The sequence below is a fragment of the Tupaia chinensis genome, unplaced genomic scaffold (assembly GCF_000334495.1).
Source record: "Tupaia chinensis unplaced genomic scaffold, TupChi_1.0 Scaffold000028_1, whole genome shotgun sequence".
In the NCBI taxonomy this organism is placed as follows: Eukaryota; Metazoa; Chordata; class Mammalia; order Scandentia; family Tupaiidae; genus Tupaia; species Tupaia belangeri.
Window position 1 is genome coordinate 5,256,528 of NW_006159458.1, and position 8,401 is coordinate 5,264,928.

An 8,401-nucleotide genomic window follows, 5' to 3' on the forward strand; every position below is an offset into this window, starting at 1 on the left:
TCTTTCCAATACATGCCACAAACTGTTACTCATTCAATTAAATACAATAGAAAGAGAGTCAGATAACAAAGACTAGAAAAATTAAAACCAAAAGATTAATATAGGTTGGGAGAGTTTCAAAGATAAACAATAGTGAAGTATACATTAACAGGAAAGATAACAAAAACTGTATTTGAGACTGGGTAAAAAGGGCAAGGTGTGTGTATGTAGCCCTGAAACCAGACTTTATTATTATAACAGACAGCAAATAAAAAGAGAAAGAAAGAGAGGGAGAAGGAATGTTTGAATAGGAAAGGTTACCATAAGGCTACAGTGAGAAAATTAGAAATTTTATTAGAGTAAACATGACAAAAACACATGATCAAGTATTGAGTTGAGCTGCTTTTTATTTAGTTTGTGCCATCCAGTTATGAACGCCAAACAATACAATAAAAAGGGATATACACTCAGGATCCCCCCCCCATGATGTTTTGGTTAAGGACAGACCACATATGCAATGGTGGACTCGTGAGACTACTACAAAGCTTAGAAGTGTAGTAGCTCTACATCTATTTGTGTAAGTGCACTCTATGATGCTCATACATGATAAAACCACCTAGAGACACATTTCTCAGAACCTAGCCCCCATCATGAAGTGACAAATGACTATAATAGGCAATTGATGTTCAACAAAGATGCAAAGGCAATTCGATAAAGAACAGTCTTTTTAACAGTGTTAGCACAATTGGTTTCCATATGCAGAAAATAAACTTCGATCTGTAACTCTTATCATATAAAAATTAACACAAAATGGATCATACACTTAAATCTAAAACTATAAAACTCCTAGAAGAAAATAAAGGAGAATGTCTTTGTAACCTTAGGTCAAGTAAATACTTTTTAAATACCATACCCAAAGTACAATCTACAAAACAACAAATTCATATGCTGGACTTCATCAAAATTAAAAATTTTCTGTTCTTTGAAAGTCACTGTTAAGAGATTGTAAATACAAGCCACAAACTTGAAGATAATCTCTTCAAAAGTCATAGTTAAGAGATTGTAAAGACAATCCATGAACTGCGAGAAATTCTTTGTTAAGAACATATTTGGTGAAGAGCTTATACCCAAAATATATAGTAACTCTCAAAATTCAGCAATAAGAAAACAATCAACCCAATTAAAAACTACAGGCTAAAGACTTAAACAGAAACGTCATTAAAGACAATATATACAGATAGAAAAACACATCAAAAGATGCTCAACATTACTGATCATTAGGAAAATGTGAATTATAAAATAACAATGAAATAACACAACTGACTAAAAAAGACTGACTATGTCACGTATTGACAAAGGATGTTAAGAAATTAACTTGCTTATACATTGCTGTAAATGCACAACCGTGCAATCACTTTGGAAACAGTTTGGCTGTTTCTATAAAGGTAAGCATACCCCTACCATATGATCTAGCCATTCCACTCCCAGGTACTTACTCAAGATGAATGAAAGTGTACGTTTATACAAAAGTTGTATGTGGGTATTCATAACAACTTTAGTTGTAATAGCCAAAATTTGAAAACCCACTTGTTCATCAATAAGTGAAGAGATAAATGAACTGTTGTATAGTCTTATAATAGACTACTACTTAGCAAGGAAAAAGAATTACTTCTTCATTTATCATCATGAATAAGTCTCCAAATGATTATTGAATGGAAAAAGTCAAACCAAAAAAAAAAGTACATATTGTTTGATTCCATTCATCTAAAATTCTAGAAAATGCAAATGTTCCTATAGTGACAGAAAGCAGAGCAGTAGTTTTAGGTAAAGGAGAAAATGGAAGGGAAAGGAATTACAAAAGGGAATGAGAAAATCTGGGAGGGAAGTGACAGTTATGTCCACCACAGCAATGATTTCACGTGTGTGTGTGTGTGTGTGTGTGTGTGTGTATGTATGTGTGTACATACGGGGCAAAGCTTCTAAAATCATACAGCTAAGTACATCCGGTTTATTGCAAGTCAGTGATATCTCAATAAAGCTGTTTAAAAAAGAAACATAAGAAAAGGAAGGCATTATACACTAGAAAATGAGGAAAATCCACCACCACTACATTTGGAGTTTCTGACATCTAATGTACCTGACATTATAAAAAGAATAATGCTCAGACATCTATTAGAACCTCCTACAAAAATAACTACATTTTATCTTAAGCATTAAAAAATGCCAACCTATTTCTCAATGGTATTTCTACAGTAAGGTTTTGTAAACTAGGAATTTAATCAAGGCTCAGCAGCAGTGCCACACCTGGTAGGTGCTCCTACTTGACAGGCTGAGGTGACACAGGAGACTTAGATTTGATGCCTAGAACACCCTAAAAACTGGGCATGGTGGCATGCGTCTGTAGTCCCAGCTGCTTGGGAGGTCTGGCAGGAAGCCTAGCACAGCCAATGTGGGCAACACAAGATGCTGTCTGAAAGAGCCAGGCATGGTTGTACATGTCTGTGATCTGGCTACTCAGGAGACTGAGGCAGAAAGACTGCAACATGGTGAGACCCTGTTTAAAAAAAATGTTTTTAAAAGGCCCAGTCACAGTGGCACAGGTGGCAGAGCACTGCTGCATTATACTGCAGCCACATGGGAAGCTTCAGCCAGGGTTCTGTTTCCAGGTTGACCTGAATAGGCTAGTTATGCCTGTGCATGTATCTGGGGTGACCCTGCTTGGCTGGAGAGCTTGGGAAGGATCGTGGCATGGCCAGATCCTGTATGGGGGTCCCTGGCTGAGTCTGTCTTTCTCTAAGTAAATAAATAGACTTAAAATATTAAATAGAAAATAAATATAAATTTATTAGAAATTTTAAGCAAAAATAAGAGCAAAATCTTACTCTCTTGTCCAATGCCTATTAAAAGAATCCTACTTTTTGCAACAAACATACTTACATCTTGAAGATGTAAGTGATTTTCCAAACATAAAATTAATATTATTATAGATAAACATGATTCAGCACTCAGAAACCAATGACAGTTAGCAAGTGTGACCAAATATATCACCCGCATAAATAAACTGGTGGAAAATTATTACAACTCGCCTCTTGTTACAACTTGCATTTATGCCTTATTTCTTTTCAAAGCAATGAGTAAAACATATGGTATTGAATAAGAAAATATTTTTCTTGACATGCAACACTTGGATAGCTCTGGAGTTAATTGTAATGAGTTGTAAGATATATCTGAATTTGACAAAAATTTTAAAAAAGAAAGGAAAACAATGCAAAAATAAGCCTACTAAATCATACAAATGAGGCTGTGAAATAAATAAGTAATATCTATTATTGGTGCTAAAAAGCCCCAGGCAATTTGTTCAAGGTCACCCAAGTAATCAGTACGCATACATATTAACACATTAGAGGGAAAAAAACAAGGAACCCCCCCCACCCACGACCACCACCATAATTTTCCTTTCCTCCACAGGATACAAATGTTCTGGGATACATGGCCCAGCAGGAAACAAATTACATGGCATGCCCCTCTTCAATCCCACCACCCACATTTTTATACAGGTAAAACCTGAAGGAGGGCAAAGGGTCTGTCCAAACGGGGTGTCTCTAGCTCGTCACACCTTCCTGACTAAAAAATAAGGGGCTGAGAAATGAGAGAATGAATGGAACGATTTCCCCAAGTGAAGAAAAGGTATGGAGAGCTTAAACTTCCCTCTGACGGACCAGGTGAGCTGCCCACTCCTCCATCCACTGTGTGTGCACCTAGCAAGAGCTCACACAGGACGGGGGCACGGGGGCTCAGAAGTCCCCCTGCTCCCCTACGAGGACACTCAGATGGCATCAGAGTCCAGACCACTCAGAGGCGCCAAGGTCTGGGGAAATTCAGGGGCTGAGTGCAGAGGAGGAAATACCGAAGGGACTAGAACTAAGGCTAAAGTCTCCTACAGTTTAGTGATCTGCAAGATGCGAACTTGAAGAGAACTGAAATTATACTTCGAGAGTGTGAAGAGAGAACTCCGAAGGAAAGTCAAAGTCCTAAAACACAAGTCAAGAGACAATGCAGGTGATTATGCAGGCAGCAGAGACTACAAGCTTCAATAATAACGACATAAATACTTCAGGCTTACAAGACAGCAAACTAAAATTTTGTAAAGAGCAACCACATGACCAAAACACTCAAACAAAGCTTTAAACCTTGGACTTGGAGGGTCATGAGACTTTTTTTGGGCTAAAACCAGGAATGCTTTAGGGAAAAAAATAGAACTCCAGACCTCTAGGTGGCTCCCACTTTTAACCAACTCCTCTGTCTCACCTACGGTGAAATGCTGTCTTGGTTCCACTAGTCACATCAGCGGCTGGATGGTAGGACCATCCTTAGAACCCTAACTCTCATTCCTCTACTAGTTTTCCCACCTTCCTCTGAAGCTTGGTCCTAAGCAGTCAACAGGAGCTGACTACTGTTATCACGTGATACAGCAAAATGCATCACATAGTAATACTTCTTCCTTCTAGTAATCCTGTGCTGATGGAATGAGGCATAATTATTTTAATGGAAAAAAAGGATTATCTACAACCAAAAATCACAAGGGAAACATTAATTACAAGGTGTCTCAATGTATTACTATGAATCTTCCACAAAGCCTACATAATTTGTCCCGGTAACTGTAAAAGTGGTTTCAGATTACACACATCTCTAACAAAGAAGGAACACAGGAACGTGCCAGTATGGCCTTCTTGTCATGAAAAGCAAATTTAGGGAACCAGCAGTTAGCATAATGGCTATGTCGCTGGACTCCCACGTAGTCGACTGCGGTTCGTGTCCCGGACCCGGTGGCTTAAAACTCACGCCGGGCGCGTGTGCGTGCGTGCCCAAGATCCTGAGAGGAGAGTGGAGGAGAAGGGATTGCGGCGTGACCATCCCCCCTGGGGGGTGATTTCTCGCTTTCTGTCTCTATGTCTCTCTCTGTCTGTCTGGCGAGCACATGCGCCCTACAGTGAAAAATCTCTCCAAAAAAAAAAAAAAAAGCAAATTTAACAACAATAATAAAAAGATACTCGAGATACAAATACAGAACTGATATTGCTATCTAAATTACATCAACAAATATTTATTGAGCACCAGACACTTGTGAATAAACCAGGCATGCTTATCAACCTCTTGGTAACCTTAAGGCAAGAGAAAGACATTAAACAATTTAGTAACATATAAGTTATGGTAAACATTAAGAAGGAAGAGACAATTATGCTACAAAGAGAAAATAAAGGGGCTCTTAATTTATGTGATAATAAGGGTGATTTTCTATAAGGAAGGTTGTTTGAGTTAGTGACCAAGGAGAAGTTACACAAAGAAAAGGTCCTCAAGTAGAGACCGACAGCCTGAGCAAGAGCGCTGCAGGGATTCAGCTGGAGGCCTGACCACAGATGCTGGCCAGAGGTGCGGGAGACAGGCAGGGGCCAAACCATGCAGGCCCTGGAAGGCATGTTGAAAATCCCAAGAATAAACCTCTTCGTTGAGAACCTGAAGACTTTAAAAATGCCAAGTGACTCCCCTCACCCCAACCCCAGCTGCTAGTGGGTAGAGAGACTGGGAGGGAGTGGAATGTGTGTAAGTCACAGCCCCCGGGAAAGCGAACCGTGGCTTCAACTAGGACGGTAGCATGGTGAAGAATGAAAATCGGTCAGGGGTGAGATACCTTGTAGGAAAAATGAACATGATTTTTGTGATGAACTGGTTTGGTGGGGCTGATAGGACAGAAAAGAGAGTAGAATGAGCTACTCCTTGGAGAGATGTGATAAAAAAAAATAGAGGCAGGACCATCTGAAAAGTTTGGGTGATTAAGAGCCAGGTTTTGGAGAAGTCTGAGATGCTGCCACTTTTGTGCTAGACGCTACTTTAGGTGTTTTACTCATCACAGAATCTCTTTCAGTAGTAGTATCTCCATTTTACAGAGAACAAACTGTGGATCAGAGGTCAAAGGAGCATGACCAACCTCACTCATCTTGGAAGTGACAAAGTTACACTTGCCACCCAAGACTGGCTGGCTATGGGGTAACATTCTTTCCAGTATGTAAAGTACTTGGAAACTATCTCTGTGCTTTAAGTGCTGGAATCTATCTAGGTTTGGAGCAAAGTAGCAGGCAAGGAAAGTAAACACATGATATTATTTTTTATATCCAAATCCTCAGATTTTTATGATGCATAATGTTTTCCTGTCCAACATCTATCCCCATTCCTCCTCAACCTGCAGAGTTTTGTGACATTGTGAATATTAGCAATACATTTAATATCCTAATGTTTTACAATAATAAGGCAAATCCATTATGACAAGAAATAACCGTAATGAAAAGAGCAACAATATCCGGCAGCAAATAGTATTTTTACTTCCAAGTCATTATAAACATCAATATAAGTAGAGTAATAAGAAAGAAACCCTGAAGAACTATCCATTTCTCAAAATGCAAGGCACTCAAGTTAAAAAATGATGCAAGTCCCCAAATACTGAAAGCTACAAAAGCCAAGCACTGGGATTCCAATTAGAAAGCTGAAATCTTAAAAAAAAAAAAAAAAAAAAAAAAGACAAAGGCAAAAAGAAATGATACTTTACCACATAGAATATTACATCTTCAATTCCTATGTCTCTCAACTAAATGCTGAATTTAGTAAACATTCTGCTTCTCCCTGCAGTACACTGATAACTTCTGCAAACTTAAATGCCTTCTCTATCTGCACTGTCCCATGATACGCTCCTTCATGGGCTCTTTAATGTCCCCCTGAGCTACTGAAGTCCACAAATGAGGCTTGAGCAATGAACCTAGAAAGAATTCAATGCATTACTGCCAACTGTGCCTATAATGGAAAAGAAACCACCTTGAGACTCTTACAACGAGGGGAAAATGAGGAAGGGGGAGATTTCTGAGAGGTTTTATCATGCATGTTCCAATCATATTTTGTTGTGTCTGATCTTGCACTAGAATCATCATCAAATTATATTCTATCTTTTTAAAAGTGAAGTATGGCCATGTACAATTGTGATGGCGCGGGAAGAATTTGTTCCCTTTGCAGATAAACAAAACTAAAAGCACCATTAATATGCCCTCTAAAACTAAAACACAGAAATCACTTCAGAAAGCAGTGCTGTGAGGGGCATCCTGAGTCTTCTGTCCACCACTCTCTCTTTCTGCAGAGAGCTGGCTAACAGCCACTGCTGCCTCACCCAGGCAAAGGAAGGAGGTTGAAAACCCATTTAAAAAGCGTCCCAAGCGTCCCCTCTTCTGTCCCTTCATGACATGATTACAACTCCTGGCAACCCTAAGATGAAAGGCAGAAAAACAAAAAGAGAAAAATGACCTCCCTCCCCACTCCACTAGAAGGAGTGGTTAATCCGATGTAGAGAAGGGCAGAGATCTATACATGTTTAAAAGATGTTTCCTGGGGACAAAATAGATCTAATAAAGAATTGCTGAGCCGCAATCTATTGCAAAATCCATAAATGTTCGTCCATGCTGTCACCAGGGTGGAGGGATTTTTAAAAATGCAATGCTTTGATGTATTGACGGGGCTATCCGGACAGGTTTAAGGCAGCTATGAAACGTGTCTTGCATCTGTTTCCCTTCGAAATCCCTAAAGATCAGGGACAATATTGACCGGCAATTATATCCTACAATTACACCGCTGAAGATGCCATTTGACGCTGGGAAACGAGTGGTTTAGCAACACCAGGCGGCTCTATGATGCTAAAATAACCATGCAACACCCGGTTAGGAACCCAGGTAATGGCTTAGCAACCCCGCGCCGCACTGGATCCACATTCAAAGCTGAGTCCCTTAAAGTTGAATCCTAGCAGCCTTTCTGCGATTGACCCTCTTAAAGTTTCTAGTCTGCAAAACGGAATTCCTTTAAAGTCTCCTTTTCTGAGCTCCCCTCCCCGGAGGGGATGGTGGCAAGGAGGAATAACGAGGCAAGATGCTCAATTGTTCAAACAAAATTTAAAAACCTATAAACCATTTTTTCCCCCCAGCGTTCCCAAGAAAAAAACCCCCCACGTCTCCCAACCCGCCACTGGCCAAGCAAGCATCTGATTTCCATACAGAGAGAAAAAAAAAAAAACAATATTAAAGAAGTCAGACATACACATTTCCTTTCCCAACAAAAGTGGCCTCGAAAGTCCCTGGCCAAGGACACAGAGGAAGCAGAAAAGCAACCTACAAGCTCGCACTTTTCAGTCCAGGGCGCGTGTGTACCGCGGGGAGAAGGCGCAAAGGGTGACAAGACTCACCGGGGAGAAGGTGAACGCCGAGAAGTGGGGAGCCGGCGGCAGGACGGGGTGGGGGCCCACGGGCCAAAGAGCCCAAGATGCGGGGCGAGGAGAGGGCGGGGAAGGGGCGTCCGAGGCTCCCGGGGAGGAGGAGAGGTCCCAGGCGCTGCC

The 8,401-nt window shown here is 40.4% G+C and overlaps 1 protein-coding gene across 1 annotated transcript in view; it reads right to left on the reverse strand.

Annotated features, from left to right (window-relative positions):
* RASSF8 (Ras association domain family member 8) overlaps positions 1-8,338 on the reverse strand; it is a 134,962-nt gene extending 126,624 nt beyond the window's left edge. Inside the window, exon 1 of the mRNA XM_006140284.3 lies at positions 8,252-8,338. The gene's annotated coding sequence lies outside the window, so the exon portion shown is untranslated. The remainder of the gene's footprint in view (positions 1-8,251) is intronic.
* Between the last annotated feature and the right edge of the window lie 63 nt (positions 8,339-8,401).